The sequence below is a fragment of the Acomys minous genome (assembly GCF_964271855.1).
Source record: "Acomys minous genome assembly, chromosome: 10".
NCBI lineage: Eukaryota > Metazoa > Chordata > Mammalia > Rodentia > Muridae > Acomys > Acomys minous.
In genome coordinates, this window is record NC_140491.1 from 53,034,024 (window position 1) to 53,051,498 (window position 17,475).

At 50.0% G+C, this 17,475-nt stretch overlaps 1 long non-coding RNA gene across 1 annotated transcript; it reads left to right on the forward strand.

Moving 5' to 3' along the window:
- The first annotated feature begins 1,897 nt into the window (after positions 1 to 1,897).
- LOC311607653 lies at positions 1,898 to 17,475 on the forward strand. The gene is made up of 5 exons (XR_014782682.1): positions 1,898 to 2,069; positions 10,295 to 10,376; positions 13,182 to 13,257; positions 15,103 to 15,246; positions 16,994 to 17,475. It is a non-coding gene; the product is annotated as an uncharacterized lncRNA (long non-coding RNA).

A 17,475-nucleotide genomic window follows, 5' to 3' on the forward strand; every position in this document is an offset into this window, starting at 1 on the left:
GCTCTTCCTGAACCAGACACTCACTTTTCCTTTGTCTTTCAAGTTGGGCAGAATACTACCTTGCTGCTGAGACTGACTGGAGTTAAAATGCCCATCTCCAAAAACATCCTGTGGTAACGCAGATAGAGAGGTACTTTCCATATTTATGTTGAGTTGATTGTTAAAAGAACACACACACACACACACACACACACATACACACACACACATACACACACACACACATACACACACACAAACACACACACATACACACACACAAACACACACACATACACACACACATACACACACATACACACACACACACAAACACACACACATACACACACACACACACACAGAGAGAGAGAGAGAGATTGGATAAATTGGCTCTCCATGTCTATGGATTCAACCCATTGTAGGTCAAAGACATTTGAAGAGCTATACCAAACCTGTACAGACATGTTGTCATTACCGGCTGAACAGTACACAACAACTATTCACATTGCGCTTGCATTATATTATATATCACGAGCCGTTTGAAGGTGTACTGAAGTGCAGTCATCTCTGTTTTCAGGAGGATGAGCCTAGGATCCCGCTGGACACTAGAAGCCCAGGGCGTATGTTTCTTATCCTTGTTTATATTAGTAACTGGGAAATTTGGCACTGCCTGGAAATTGGCTACTGTTTATCAGATAACTCTTCCTACTTAATTTTCCTACCCTGCAGAAAAGGCTGGCCAATTCTTCCACCAGTGCTTCCCTTAGTGCTTAAAACTCTTTCCACTGCGCTGGATGTGATTCCTCCTGGCAGATGGACAGATAGCTGGGCTCTGTTCTGATCATTAGACTCCTCTGTAGATAATCAGTTGACCCATTACCATGATGATTCAGGAATGCCACTGATAAAATGATTAATCCTTTTCCAACTGGACATAAGCTGTCCCTGCCCTTTAGGCACAATTTGTGGTTGGAAACTGAGCAATTAGCATTGTGCCTTTACCTTGTCTGTCTCTCTGTTGCTACTGGTCTCCTTATAACGGCAGCTAAAAAGCCTGGGCTCATGGAGAGTCACTGAATGGCGGCTGAGAAGAAAGGAAGTAAACAGTAAGCAAATCCAACCTGGACAGGCAGGTGACTTCATGAGTGCTGCCTGAATGAGCCTGCAATGGTGGCTTCCGATCTCCAGATTCGCTCAGACAATGGAGCTACACTGTATTGTTTAGGAAGTGATGACAAGAAAGAAGCCTGCACATATCTAGTATGGGCGAACTTTTTCAAACGCTTTTGACCTCGGCTCGGTTGATACGTGGTTGTGAATTGTGTAGCTATGAGTGGATGGCTGTATAGTAAAATTTGAAGGGACTGAGTCAAAATGACTTAGACAGAAATGTCCTTTGCTGGAAGGCTCGTGTACTGAGGATCTCTCCCTAGGATGGTGGTACCCAGCCTCACATATCCCCAGGCCTCTCCCTCCCCCTTACTGTCTCTACAGTAGGCTCAGGCCCTGACCTGCGAGCCCCCATCCTCAGCCACTGCCTCACCTAGAGATCTTATATGAGTTACAGCTTCGCTCACTGCCTGCTTGGAACTTTTTTCCTTTTCTTTTCTTTTTTTTTTTTCTTTTTTTTTGAAGGGTCTCAGGCCACAGCCGAACTGGCCCAGAACGCAGTCTATGGCCCAGGCTGACCTCGAACTTGTGGCTGATCCTCTTGTGTCAGCGCCTGAGAGCTGGGATTACAGGTAAGAGGCCACACATCAGGCTATTCTTGAGATGTTCTTCTTTCTTGGTAACGGATTTCCCACTCTAGATGTGGCAGTAGAAGAGACTACGTTTCCCAGCCTCCCTTGCAGCCATGGATGGACAATGAGTTGTAAACAGAGTAATTAAGTTGAGCTTCTGGGGGAAAGTCGGTTAGAAAAAGGCTGACACAGAGCTTTCCCATCTTTGTCTCTCTGCTCTTCCTTCTGCCTGGAATGTGGACATAATAAATACTACAGTGGTCATCTTGAGACTATGGGAAGAGTCGAAAAGAAGGAAGCTAGTGTGAAAGTAGCAGACTACAGTAGACAGAACCTGGGATAAAGGTAACTTTTCCCCTATCTCTAGGTAACTTTTAGGTGAGAATTTAAAATTTTTATCTTATTTATTCTTTCTTAAGAAGCCTTCTGACCGTATCTGACATCAGTCGGTGCCCTCATCTCAGTCTCTAGTCACTGCTTCTTGTCCCTTCCAAAACGTGAACATGCCCTCCCTTGCCACTTTATCTTCTCACACATCACTACCAACGCCTCGATCCCAGTCAGCTCTCCCCCCTGGTCTCCTCCCTGAGTCCGCTCCCCCAGTGTGGGCTCTCGGGGCCTCTCCTCCTCATATCTGCCATTATTGCAAGCTCACGGTTGTTTGTATCACGTTTGGGTTTGATATGTGTCCCTCTCACCAGCTCTTCCTCTTCTTCTTTCTTCTTCTTCTCCTCCTCCTTCCCCTCTTCTTCCCTCTCCCCTTCCCCTCCCCCTCCTCTTCCCTGTCCCCCTCTTCCTCCCCCTCCCCCTCGTCCTCCCCCTCCTCCCCCTCCCCCTTTTCCCCCTCCCCTTCCCCTCCCCCCCCTCCTCCTCTTTTTTCTGACAGGATCTTAACTGTAACTCAGGCTACTCTGGAACTCATGCTGTAGCCCAGGCTATGCATTAGGCTCCTATTTCTCACAGCCCGAACTCAGTTGTGCCTCAGAGGCCTGGTCCTACTGTTCCCTCCACCTAGGACTCTGTACGCCAGGCTGGCTGTAAAGGAAGCCAGCAGGGCTGCTATGGACACTCCTTCAGTTTGTGTACTGTAATGAGCACAGGCCTCGAAGAAGAGGCACAGGGGAAGTGAGCGGTGGGCCTGGTGGAGAGCCTCCTCCTCAGAGCTGGAAGGTTTTTCTTCTCTGCTGCCTGATGACCCCTGTGGCTACCTCTAGGCAAAGGTCCGTCAGTAGCCAGTTACACACAGTTGACTGAGGTAAAAGGAGAGAACGTGTCTTAACAAGCTGATTCTGGTCTTTGTCCTGTTCCAGTATTCTTTAGGTTCAGTTACCTCTGGACACCAAGCACTTCATTGTCCCAGAGCTCAGGGAGTTGACAGCCCAGGAGACACAAAGGAAGTGATCACACCAGCAGGAAAAGCCACACTAGGATGGGGCCAGGAAGGAGAGGAGATGGAGTGCTACGAACTCTGAATACAGTAGGAGTGTGTGGGGGGGGTGGGGGGGGTGGATGTGGGTGGGTGGTGTGGTATGGTGAGTGTGATGTGGTGTGTGTGTGTGTGTATGTGGGGTGTGTGTGTATGTGTGTGTGTATGTGGGGTGTGTGTGTGTGTATGTGGTGTGTGTGTGTATGTGTGTGTGTGTGTGTGTATGTGGGGTGTGTGTGTGTATGTGGTGGGTGTGGGTGTGTATGTGGGGTGTGTGTGTGTGTGTGTGGTATGCATGTGTGTGTGTGTGTATGTGGTGTGTGTGTGTGTGTGTGTGTGTGTGTGTGTGTGTGTGTGTGTGAACTGTGGGGCAATGGGAGAAGTGGTTCTGGGTGAGCATAACAGGGGGGGATGAGATCAGAGAGAAAGGGTGAGACTCAGAGGAAGGTGGCCTTGCTCACACGATCACAGAGCCCTGGTCTCCAAGTAGGACTAATTTATTTCTATCGGTGTTTCAAACAAGGCTGTTATTTGCCACTGGGGTGACTGCTGTAGACCATTATAGGAAGTTGCATTTCAGGGTGCAAGTAGAACTCAACTCGAGGTGTGCTGAAGCAGGAGCCTTCTTGCTCTCAAGGGCTCACTGTGTACCTTGCTCTCCACCCCAAAACTCAGTGCTGCCACGCTGGCACAGTTCTCCTGGGAGAGCTGGCATTTAACATTTACCAGCACGCCACTGAGTGTGGGCCGCCTCTTCCGTTTTCAGAGATGTTCTGTATCCCTACTCAGTGCGGGCATCCCTGAAAAGGGTACCATCGTGACATGATGGCCTTGGGATCCCGCCTGAGACAGCCAGAAAAAAAGAGATTTTGCTGCTCTACCTCCACTCTGTATCATGGGAAATAGCACCCTAACCCTGAAGTGCCAGATGTGGGGAGTCGGGTGGGGTGGGAGACAAAGCGGTTGGACTTAGTCAGTCATTGCTATTGGCTGGTCCCTTTCATGATCACAGACTGTTGCCAGGACAATGCATTAAGCAGTGGGTACCCAGGGCCTCATCCCTCTCCTCTGAGAAGTGGGATGTCAACAGAGGACAGGTACCAAGAACAGGCACAGTCCCCACACCTTGCTCTCATCTCTGGGGCCTGTTTTAGTCATCTCTGTGTCTTGCACTATCAGGTGTGGTACCTAAGTCACAGCCAGCCTCTCTCTTCAAAATAGGCTGACTTCTGAATGAATCAGCCCCAATGAAAGAGGACCTGAAAGTCTACACAGTTGGACTTTGTCCTCGCCTCAGCTCTTTACTTTGTAACTTTTCTTTCTGGAATTTCCTATTTACCCTAATATACTCAGCTCAGCTCAAGCCGGCTCTGGGAAATCTTCCCTGAGGCCCCCAAGACTGGAGGGGATCTGACAGCATTTATCTTTGTCCTCCAGGGTTTTCGTACCCACCTTATCCACTGTCAGTGTCTACACTGTGTTCGGTCTGTCCGCCCAGGTCCCTGGTACAATGTTAGGCATGGGATGGGCTCCTAGGCAAGATGTAAATGTGATGCTGGCATAAAGAACTTAAGTTTAGGGGACTGGAAAGAGCCACACTTGATAAGACCCCCGTGAAGGGCAGCAGATCGCTACTCCCAAGTGTGGCACATTAGTATGAGGGCAATTTGAGCTACAGGAACTAAGAAGGGACAGACACAAGGCAAATTCTCTATCCCCATCTTTTTTTTTTTTTTGCCTCAACACAGGCCATCAAATTTTAAAGATGCCCCTTTACTTTCCTAGAAAGGAGCACAGAAGTCAGTCACCAGAGGCAAACAGCCTTGAGCCCAAGGGGAGTCCCGAGAGAAGCAGACAGTGCGACTTGCTCCTGAGCCCTGCCCTGCTCAGTGGCTCCTTTGTCTCCCCACACACACCCTCCCTGCGTTTTGTGTTAGTTAAACTTTTAGTGTTGCTGTGACCAAATATCCTGACACCAGCAACTTCAGGGAGGGGAGGGGGGGTGTTATTCTGGCTCACGGTTTGAGAAAGCACAGTCCATTACGTCTCTGTTAAGATGCTGTGGGAGCCAGGCTCCGGCTTCCACCCGGAGGTGCCCTGCAGGGACAGCTCTTGTTGATCTGTCTTTTTCCAGTCTAATCTGCAGGAAAACGTAAGGGAGCAGAGGGGAAAAGGCTCTGTCCTCCTCTAGGCATTATACGGTCTTTATAACCCCTTTCATTTCTGGCCCGCAGACAGCCCTGTGAAGGTAGACACTAGCATTGTACAGAGGAGACACCAAAGGCCGGCATCACACAGCTGACAGCAGGTGTACAGTCCATGTCGGATTCTCTGCCTTCCGTCTTCCAGGGACTTAGGGAAGGCTGGAGCTAGAACACAGCTAATGCCTTGATGGTAACAATACACCTGAGGTTGGGTACTCTATAGCTTACAGTTTGGGAGGCTGAAAGTGCAAATAGCATGACACCAGCTCTGACAACACCCGGCTCCACCCTGGACACCTTGTGATAGGGAAGGCAGCCCGTCAGGAACACGTGAGAGAAGGAGCTATCATGTGACAAGATGGAAGGCAGAGAGCACCTCAATGGTGGGGCTCTCTGTCTTGTGATTGGCACCCACACGAGAGCTACCAAATACTCCAGGCATAGTGCCCTCAGCAGGCCAGTTCCTCCCAGCAGGCAATGGGCACCTGCCTACACTGAGCACCAAGCTCAGAATAGTCCATCCGGGTTTTAATCAGACCACCTCCAGCATAGCAGGGGTAAGCTGTGAGCAGTAAAAGAGAACCACCAAAGAGGTTAGAAAAAATGAGCCAGCTGTGTCCCTGTGTGTGGTGGCCAGGGTGGCCTGTGGGTGCTGGGACAGATAGTCAGAAAGAGTCTAAAAAGAGACCAGCACAGGGACCAAACGGCCTAGGAGAGGAGGAGAGTGTTTTATTGACACCTTTTGCTGAGGGAGGAAGTGATGAATGTCTCCACCAGCCCCGCCACGGCAGATCAGATCTCCCATGGAGGCGACTCAGGAACCACAAGACAGCCACCACACTGGAGACTTGCGAGGCGCCTGGGGCCCCGCCCCGTTCTCCTCTAGCTCGAGTGCGATGTTTCCGCCCCGGCAGACATTCCCTTGTGACAAGTGGAAAGAGAGCTTTAAAAAAAAAATCTGGAAAGAATGAATGCACCAAAGAGAGAGCAGGTACCACGAGCCTAGCCAGAGGGGACACACTGTTGCTCTGGACACAGGCTGGAAGAAATCCTACCGTGCTAGCCCGCGTTCTCTGTAGCCTGAGCTTCTGATGGGCCCCTCTCCGCGCCTGAGAAGTGAGTCATTGGTAGGCTGTGAGGAGGGCCGCAGGGCAGGCACTGCCTTCAGCCCTGAATTACATACATGAGCAGAATAGTATTCTGGTCCAACTTACTTTTAACCAGAGTGGCCCCAGCCAGTCCCATGTCCCTTCTTAGCTTTCTGTGCCACAGTCTCCTTTGATGAAAAGTGGTACCGACGTTAGTGAGTGGATACACACCATAGTGAGAACAAAGGGTGGTACAAAGTCTCCCTACCATACGCACACTGGCTTCTGCTTCTGCAGCCGACACCTGCCCTCGAGCTGTTCCTACAGGAGGTGAGGGTGGGGGTGAGGGTGGGGGGGGGGACCCCCTTGTCACTTAATACTTACGTGAGAGGCTGATATGAAAGTACGATCAGAGTAACCTTGCCTGTCCCCTCTCCAAACTTGAGGCCAGAAGCCTCGAGGATGTCTTGTTTTGCTCATCTCCTGGTTGTTTTTTGTTCCCCCCTCCTTCGAGCCAAGCTCCCGAAGGGATGAGGAAGTAAACACTATCCATGGGGTGGGGTGGGGTGTGCACCAGAGAGGAAAATTTGATGGAGCCCCTGATGACTCACAAATTGCTCACGCTTAGACAGGGAGCCCAAACTGCAGTCTTTTGGCCACGAAATGAAGCTGTTTCCACCTGGGGCAGGTGTGAGCCCTGAAACTCACACTCTTTTCCTTTTTTGGATTCCATTCGGCTTCCGGGTCATAAAAACACAGGTAGCATTGGTTCAGCTGGTTGCAGGCGTGGCCTCTCAGGGACCTGGCTTGTTTGTCCTGCTTCTACTCATCCTGAAGATCCTTCCATCTCTGTGGAAAGCCACAGGCTGTGCTATTCTGTAACCCTAGGTCGGGCTCCAGAGGCCCATGCACAAAGGCAGCCCCTGCCTGTGGCAAGCACCAAGATGCCCGGGGCCCATGGCCACTTGGAAAGGGAGCGAATGGTGACTTCTTGTCCCTGCATAGACTGCCAGGTGCTGCTGTCCTGGGACCAGGCGGTGGCTCTCAAGTCAGGGCAGACTCTACAGAGGCTGGTTGCAAGCTACAGCAGGCAAGCTGTCTGCAGCGAGGTGTTGTGTACCTGTCACCACACTGAGCTGAGCTTTGAGATATATATTTCTCAGAGATCCCACAGTGTGGTGACTAGTGGAAGGATTTTAGCAGTCCATTGGGCAAGTGCTTTAAATTCCATCTTTGCTGTTCATGTGAGAATATTGGCAGCGTGTATATTTCAGGTGCAGCTCAAAGCTCAGAGGTGTGGCTGTAGATTAAGAGAGAAAAAAAGCCTCAAACTTCAGCCTCTGGAGGTGATATTTGGTGAGTAGAAAGGACAGTGGCAAATAAAAACAACGGACTGCTAAGAGATGCAGCTTGTGGGTAGAATGCTTGACTGCCTTTCAGGGGGTCCGCGTTCAAGCCTCAATAGCAGGAAAGAAAAGAAAACACAAGGCAAGACGGTCGGTGTTATCTAATGCTCTGTTATGCTTATGTGATTTCTGTCAGACTTTTAAAGCTTTGGTGCAGTGTGGACGGAGCAGAACAGCAGGTAGGCGTTGTGTGTGGAACTCGGGCTATGTGTGAACCCAGACACGAAGGCGGAAGGCGTGGCCACACAGAGCTCTGAGAGGGTTTTAGGTGGAGGAGAGAAGTCAAGGCTACAAGCTGGGTGGGGGTGTGTGTGTGTGTGCTGGAAGGAGGGGTCAAGGCCCACAGGACAGCAGGCTCAGGAGGGGAAATAAAGTCAGAGAACTGTATGTAGAAAATCCAAAGCAGGTAGCTCTGCCGGCTTGAACCAGGTTGCGCTGGGAAGGGTAAGTGAGAGAGGTTGAGGTTTCTTCTTCCTAAAAATGAAGAAAATGTTCTACAGTTCCCCGAGAGGCTGTACATCCAGCCCTGTGTATACACCCTAGAGCCACACCATTGCTGCACTCTGACAGGGCGAAAGACCTCTTCACGAAGCTGTTCAAAACCAGAACAGTGACGGCTGGGCAACAGGGCTGTGAGGGACCTGCAGCGCCCAGGTGAGGAGGTTTGGGTCTGCTCTGAGGTGGTGAGCACCCCTCTGCTCGCTCTGCTGAAGGGGCAGGTGTGGAAGCTGGGAGCCGATGGCAGCAGTCCCTAGGGAAAGGTCATGGTAGCTCCCACTAGCCGCTGGAAGCAGGAAGGCATAAGCGGTTGCCTACGTACATTCTCTAATGAGGGTTCAGCAAGGAATGCTCTCTCTCTCTCTCTCTCTCTCTCTCTCTCTCTCTCTCTCTCTCTCTCTCTCTCTGTGTGTGTGTGTGTGTGTGTGTGTGTGTGTGTGTGTATGGGATGGGTGTACTAAATGGTACAGTCTCCACTTTCCAGCACAACTGTGAGAGTCAGTCATTTGGGGTTGAAACCGAGAGCTTGTTTTGATATGTCAAGCTTGTGAAGTCTGTAGATACATCTCGTAGCCTGGTGGTATTTGTGTCTAGAAAGCAGTCTGGCTAGAGATGAGATCCAGCGCCGCCAGCGCACTCATGCTGTCTAGTCTTGAGGTTGGATGAGACCTTGAGAGTACAGAGCCAAGCCAAGGCCAAGGGCCTGGCCCTCGGAACCTCGGGTCTCCAAGCCATGGAAGGGCCTGGCCCTCGGAACCTCGGGTCTCCAAGCCACGGAAGGGCCACCTTGCACAACTGGGCATGGCTAGAGGCTCACTGGGCTCCCCATAGACACTTCTCACCCCCTGAATTTTGATCCCAGCCTTCTTTACGCATTTTGCTTAGCTCCCTTTGGGTCTTAGCATCTTGAGCTTTGTTATGTCCTGAACACTCACTACAAATCAGCTGTTTTGCCAGGAACGTCAGGTTCCTACTAAAGTTTCTGGCTTGCATGTCCTGCTCTCCAAAGGAGCACCTTTCCTTGCCTTCAGGACCGTGAGATCACAGTCACATCCTTTTGAAGGTCACTCCCGTGATTCTTTCTGTAAGTGTCTTTCAGCGTGGCAACTGCCGAGTCTGGAAGCCACAGTCTCTTTATAACCTACACAGAAGTGACGTGCCATTGCTTGTGCGATCCTGTTAGAAGTGAGTCAGCATTATAACCGTTCCAGGGGATTGTTACAGCGCACAGACGCCCGGGGAGCACTGGGCAAGCCTTGGAAACCATCCACACGTTTTCTCTCTCCTTCCCATACTGCTGCTCGTGCTCCGACCTGGTCCCCTGACACGTGCATGAGCTCCTAAAGCACCTGCTGTCACTCGTAGGGCATGTCCAGAAATCTCCTACTTTAAATAGAAACCTGCCTTCATCTATGACCTTTGATCTCTCGTCCCCCTTCCTCCCCACTCTTCTTGAGAACGTGACCTTTATTCCCTGTGCAGCTTCCACCTCCACACCTGCTTCGCCACAGTCACCAGTGACCTCCCAAATGCCAGGCCATGTGTACTGCCTCAGCCAAGCTGACCTCCGCAGCGTTTCCTTCTTCTTTTTTGCAGTACTGAGCATCAAGCCCAGAGCCTCAGGCCTCCTCGGCAGGTGCTGCCCACCCTCTGTAGCCCCAGCCCTCTCGGCACCATGGAAGCGCTGCTAACTCTTTAATTTCAGTAGGTTCTGTTAGCTTCATCTTGTCAACCTCCGCGGTGTCTGGGGCTCTGGCGGCTCTCACAGGCGAGGCTTGCTCCCCTGCACTCTCAATTGGGCCACGTAGCAAGTGCTAGTGAAAAGCAGAGAGAAGAGACTCAATGCAGTGTGGCCACACTGGGGGCGAGGAGCAGATCGCCAGGGCTAGTGACATTTCCACAGCTCACTTTTCTGGGTCCTGACATGGTCATTTATGCTTACCTGTAGCACGGGAGATGCAGACGCCTCAGCCTGGTGGAAGTGTGCGCCTGCCCATCACTGTCTGGCCTTCAGGCTCTCCTGCAAGGTGGTAAGTTGTCGGAACCCAGTGACATGTCTTCCAAGAACCAAATCCTCCTCTGGCAGGCAGGCGACAGCTGCCTTCAGCCTTTTTCTTTTCGAAGCATGAGACTCTTGGCGGGTGGGGGAGTGGGGGTTCCAGCCCTTTGGGGGCCATTGCTTCAGGGATCGGTGGCCACAAGAGAGTCTATAGTGCACAAATGGTTTGCTCACGTCTCTTCATTTGTGCCAGGATGGTTGTGCTCTTCTGTCTTGTACCCAGGTCTGAGATTGCCCGAGATCTACTGGGTCTCAGGAGCTTGAGATGAGTAGCTGAGCTTCCTCAACAGTCGCTGATGCTCAGATAGCTTTATTCCTGCTCCTCTTTGCCCCAATGTGGCCACCCTGGATGAGCCTTTTTTCCCTGCTTTTCACTATCACGTGCTACGTGGCCCACTGAACACAGGGGAGCAAGCCTCGCCTGTGAAAGCCACCAGAGCCCCAGACACCGGGGAGGCTGACAAGATGACGCTAACAAAAGTCCTTGGCTTCACTTCTTCTGCCTCTCTGCTGTACCACCCCAGCAAGCGTGTTTTATAAATGTTACTGCAGCTGTGAATTTTAGTTTTCCAACTCTGATGTGAGGGAAACAACATTCTCGATTTTAAGTGAGTTTCAGCCTGTCACGAGCCAGCAGGAGTTAGTCTCAGCAATCGCTAAGTGTCCTTCCATGTTAGCGTCTTTTCTTGTTGCTGAGACATTCTTAGGGTCGGGTTTATTTTGACTTCTGGACAGACCCGGTAGCAGGAGTTTGGGATGGCTGACGGAGCTGCCTCAACAGTTAGGAAGCAGGGAGCTGTCCATTGGCTAAGCTAGCTTTCTCCTTATTCAATCTGGGGTAGTGCTACCCGTATTCAGGGAGGGTGGGTCTTCCCTCCTCACTTAAAGTTCTAGAAAACACGCTCACAGGCACACCAAATCAATCTGACCATGAAGATTAGCCATTACATCTCCTTTGCTCAGAGGCGTGCCAAGGCCGGCTCCCCTCCCCCTAGCACCTGCTAGGCAAATCCTTGGAGCTTTGGTTCTCACTGATGGCTGCCGAGATGTTCCCTGTCCCAGCTGAGTCCAGGCTCACGGGTCAGTAACCTCATGGCAGAATGTGTGTTCCTGACCCTTTAACTGCATCTATCGCTGTCCCCTGTAAGGCTGCAGTCATGACGCAGCAGTAGGATCCCATCCCTGGGGACTTACTAATTCTCTCTCAGCTCAGGGGCCAGTCTTGCTGTCCTCACCCCATCCCTAGCTTATGCACCTGGAAAAAGGGCAGCGCAAGCCTGGCCACCTGCTCAGATTGCAGAAGAGGAGAAAAAAATGCAGCAAATGAGCACATGCTAATGGTGTGGGGATGGCGATGTGTGTCAGCACTTGAACTTTTTCTTTTCTGCCTCTCAGTTTGTAGGAGGCAAAGATCCAAATTCAATTACTAATAGGTCTGACTGGAGGAGACTAAGACTTGGGTCAGCATCAAGGACCCTTTGGTTTGCAAATTGCAATGAGGGTTCAACCAGCCAAGAGTTCTTTCAGCAGATCCCTTTGCACAGGCTGGGACCCCCTTCCCCAACTGTGATCTTTTAAGGAAGATGACTGTCTCGCTGTGAAACTTAGAGGTTGGCACCAACATTTCTCCTGATTTGCTACATATCACCACACGGGGGCGCCAGGCAGCGCTAATTAAACGCTACTAATCCGACGTTAGGAGCCTCTCTTGCCAGCCTCCTCTGGCGGGGGGGGGGGGGGGGGGGTCTCAGAGTTGCTTAATGACAGTAATATATGCCTAGGAAAGGTGCATCTCCTCCTCCTCCTCCGCGCTTCCCATCATGCATTTCGATGGCAGAGCCTATCCTTTTCCCCTCCAGAAGCGCTCACAACAGCGACCTCATCTTCATGTCTGCGCCCTTTTCCCTCCAACATCCCTGGAGAGCGGAGCTCTGATTACTCTTCCACACAAACGCGTCCAGCGCTTTCAACTTTCCAATACTATCTAGTTTCCAGAACATTTCATGCTAAGCATACAGAGGACAAAACAGCTCGGCGACTACTGGATCCCGCTGGCCGCAAGGGCAGAGCTTCTCAAACCTGTCACGCCCTCCCTTGCTTCGTCCCTTTCTCCACCCCCTCACTGGGTGCAACCGAGTGGCTGCTGAGTTTATAGGGAGTTTAATGGTGCTTTCCCTGGGGTGCTCAGCTGGAGGCAGGCCATGAGTGGGCCACGCTGGGAGAGCCACTGCTCTGTGCAACCTCAGGGCCTCCTGCAAATCAGACTTGATCGCCTTCATTTCCTGTGCTCTGGGAGATTAGATACTGCCTAATCAAGGTCAATTTTTTTTTTCCTTTTCTTAATATTTGAAACTACTAAATACCAGTTGCCATCCAAGTGGGTGGCATTCAGAAATCCCCACTTTTCTGGTGTTTGACCTGCTGGTGAGTTTCAAGAAACCAACCTATTTGGAAAGAACCGGCACTTAGTTCTTTGAACTGCGGACGAAGCTCTCGCAGGAAGTGACTTGGAAACAGGCTTAAAACAGTCTTGCTCCATGGCCGGGAGAAACAGGAGAAGCAGGGAAACACAGGTGCATCTGCTATAGGCGTAGCTTTCCACTGGGGCACCCTCCTCACACGGAGCTGCTTATGAGTCTAGGTGATGTCAACATACGGATATTTAGTTGCTGGACTGGCAGAGTTATGCCTGCCACGTACTCTACCCCGCTGTGATAGCTATGTGGACTTCGTAATAATGCGGTGACGTCTACACTTTTTTTTCCTGCCAATACAGCAGCTGTTTTGAGAAAGGCTTGGCGAGAAGGTGCTGAGGAGCATCCCCTGGGGCTGACTGCCACCATCTTCCCAAGGTCAGCTGTGCCCACTCTGTAGATCATCATCACAGCTGAGTGTGTTGATTGCTGCTCCCACATAAAAAAATGAGGGCGGGGCGATCATGGGATCTTCACCGATCAGTTGTTTGCAATCCCCCCCCCCCCACACCTCCCCACCAATTGCACGTGGCCTCGGGGAAGGGCTGGGAAGGACTAGGGGGAGGGGCCACGGTAGAATATTCTGGCATGCTTTCTGCAGGCATTCCAGTATGGCTACCTTAAAGTCACCTGTCTCCTGCTGGTAACTTCTTATCATTCTGTTAGTGAGCCCAATAAACGCATCAGTTCCCCCAGAGTGAATCTTGGTGGAACTCTACCTTGGTGTGTCGTGTCGTTGGAAACTTGTGAGGAGGGGAAGAAGTAGATGTTGGCTACCTCCTCCCCCACACCGCCCCGACTTTCCAGAGAAAATTCTCACAACACAAGGTAAGAGCGCTTCGCGGGAGGCGACGCTGTCTCCAGTCTGGCTGGGGATGGACGTTGGCTTTGTTTCTTGGTTCTTGGGATGGATCCAGGACAGGAGCTGTCCAGTGTAGATCAAGTGCCTTGTCATTCCGTGTGGCTCCAGAGTGATGTGTTGAATTCCAGTAGTGCCTGGAAATTTTGGGTTGCTTGTTTTAATCCATTGAGCTACTTTTTGAAGTAGGGTCTTTTACGACAGCCACCCTTTTTAGAGAAGAAAATGGAGACACGAGAGACTGAGTAGCTTGTACAATACTTCACAGTAAACAAGCAAGTGGCAGAGCTGGATCTGGCCAATGCAGAGGGGCTACAAGAACCCCTCAAACTCCTCATGTTTTTCTCTTCTCAAAATAGGTACCGCTGCACCCCTGTACAGCCCCACACCTAGAGCCATTCTCAAACGGATGTGCTGGGATTCCAGGCATGCACTGCTGCAGCTGGTGTTATGTGGCTCTTGGGATTTGAACTCAGGCCCTCACACTAGTGCAGCAAGTGCCCTACCCAGTGAGCCTTCGTACCGGCGTCAGAACCTAATTCATTATGTAAGGCATAAGCAAGCACATCTATCCCATTAGTACGCAGATTTGCTTTAATCTTTAATAAATGGTAAAACTATGTATACCAGGAGTTGTTTAAAATATATTTATGATTATTAGTGAATGTTTTATTTGTATACTTATTTTATAAGCCTATATAACGCTGTGACACAGGATTTTGCTATGTAGTCTAGGCTAGTTTTGAACTCATGATCTTCTTGCCTGGGTCTTCTGAGTGTGAGAATTACAGATGAACCCTCTGCCTTCATCCATGTATGTCTAAATGACATGCTTACACCAGTCTACACTGTCCGGGTTTAGGTCTTTTCTGATTTCCTACTTATTATCACAGAGCACATGCTGTGCTCCCTCATTCTCAATATAGTTATGTTGGGGGGTGGACAGGAGGCGTTATTTTATTTACATCAAGATTGTCGAGATGCCCCAGCTGGTAAACCCTAAAGACCTGGGTTCTATCCCTGGGACCTCCATGGTAACAGAAGAGAGCTAACTCCTTAAAGTTGTCCTTTGACCTACACACGAGCGTGCACACACATACACATGCATGTGCACATATACATGTGAATGTGCACACACGTACACACCCACTCACATAAACACACAGACACCACACATGCATGCGTGCACACACATGCACTTACTCACAGACACACACAGGCACACACACACGCATGCAACACACAAACACATGCATGCACACGCGTACATGTTTATCTTGTAGGATCTGGGGGTCAAGCATCAAAGACACACAGCTTTTAGTAGCAGAGCAGGCACAGCAACGCCATCACTGCCCCCTGACCAGGTACAAAATTCCAGATTCCGTGGAGCAGCGCAGTGCGAGGGGCACTGGACGGACACCTCCAGGTCCTTTCCTGCCTGAGAGATCTGGCTGAGTACCCAGACTTTGACCCACGCTTCTGCAGTGTGCTACTGAACAGGTAGGCATGTGGAGGTGGTCAAGCCGTCTCCCCGGGCCTCAGTTGCCTCGTTTGTAAAGTAATAGCACTGCCTATTAGGATCATAAGGATTGCCAGTGTAGGGCCCACTGTAAGTGCCCGTCAGTGACACACATTTATAATTAAAGTCTAGAACTAATACTTCCCAGGAACCCTAAAACCAGTTTCTGGACCACATTGGGGCGTGTGTATGAGACATGGGTATAATAGAATTTATGCCTCTCTCATGGGTAAATATTTGGTTTACAATTTATTTATTTTATATGCATTGGGTTTTTTTTTTTGTTTTGTTTTTGTTTTGTTTTTTACCTGCATGTATGTCTGTGTGAGGGTGTCTTGGAGTTACAGACACCTGTGAGCTGGCATGTGGGTGCTGGGAGTTGAACCTGGGTCTTCTGGAAGAGCAGCCAGTGGTCTGAACTGCTGAGCCGTCTCTCCAGCCCAACTTGAGCAATCCTAACACCCCATGGTTCTACAGTTCAACCTTGGCGCATTCGGAGCACCGACGCCCTCTGACCAATATTAAAATGTCCCAATGAATATTTTTTGTTGCACACTCGGGAGGCAGAGGCAGAGGCAGGCAGATCTCTGTGAGTTTAAGGCCAGCCTGGTCTACAAAGAGAGTTCCAGGACAGCTAGTGCTGTTACACAGAAAAACCTTGTCTCGAAAAACAAAAAAAACAGCAACAAAAATTGCATTTCATGGGTTTTTTTTTCCCCTCCAAGTTTCTCTGTATAGTCCTGGATGTCCCGGTTTCACTTTGTAGACCAGCCTGACCTGAAACTCAGAGGTCCACCTACCTCTGCCTCCCAAGTGCTGGCATTAAAGATGTGCATCGCCATCACCTGTCACAGCTAAGACTTAAAAAATAACCAACGTCCTTCTGAATGAGTATTAAGGAACCTCCCTAGGGTCCTCCTTGTTACTTAGCCTTTTTAGGTCTGTGGGTTGTAGTGTGGTTAACCTGTATTATGTGGCTAATATCCACATATCTTTCTGGGTCTGGCTTACCTCACTCAGGATGATCTTTTCTAGTTCCATCCATTTGCCTGCAAATTTCATAATTTCCTTGTTTTAATAGCTGAGTAGTATTCCATTGTGTAAATGGACCATAATTTCTTTACCCATTTTTTAACTGAGGGACATATAGGTTGTTTCCAGATTCTGGCTATTATGAATAAAGCTTCTATGAACATAGTTGAGCAAACGTCCTTGTTGTGTGGTGGAACATCTTTTCCAGTATATGCCCAGTGGTATAGCTGGGTCTTGGGGTAGCACTATTCCCATTTTTCTGAGAAAGCACCAGATTGATTTCCAAAGTGGTTGTACAAGTTTGCACTCCCATCAGCAATGGAGGAGTGTTCCCCTTTCTCCACATCCTCGACAGCAGGTACTGTCACTTGAGTTTTTGATCTTAGCCATTCTGATGGTTAAAAGATGAAGTCTCAGAGTTATTTTGATTTGCATTTCTTTGATGACTAGGGGACATTGAACATTTCTTTAAGTGTTTTTCAGTCATTCAATGCTCCTCTGTTGAGAATTCTGTTTAGCTCTGTACTCCATTTTTTAATTGGGTTATTTGGTTTGGTGGTATTTAATTTCTTGAGTTCTTTATATATATTTTGGATATTAGCCCTCTGCTCAAAGTAGAGAAGTAGAGTAGTGAAGATCTTTTCCCAGTCTGTAGGCTGTCGTTTTGTTCTGTTGACAGTGTCCTTTGCCTTACGGAAGAATAGACACCAGGAGCAGTTGAAGAGAGGGAACAGGATGTCAGCCTACATAGAAGTCCTCTGAGAGATGACCAAGCAAGGGATGTATGCAAGCTGAGACTTGCAGCCAAACTTTGGGTGCCGGGAGTCTGATGGCAGAGTGGGGGATAGAAGGACCCGTTGGGGACAGGAGCTTTACAAGGAGACCAATGGAGCCAACAAATCTGGTCCCATGGGGGGCCTGCAGAGACCGATGCGCCACCTGAGGACCATGCATGGACAGGACGTAGACCTCCTGCTCAGATGTAGTCAGCAGGCAGCTCAGTCTCCATGTGGGTCCTGCAATATGGGGAGCAGAGGTTGTCTCTGACATGGACTCCGTTGCTGGCTTTTTGATCACTTCTCCCTGGTGGGGCGGCCTTCTCAGGCCACAGAGGAAGAGGATGCAGGGATTCCTGAAGAGACTTGATAGGCTGGGCTCAGATGATAGGGGAGGAGGGCTCTCTCTT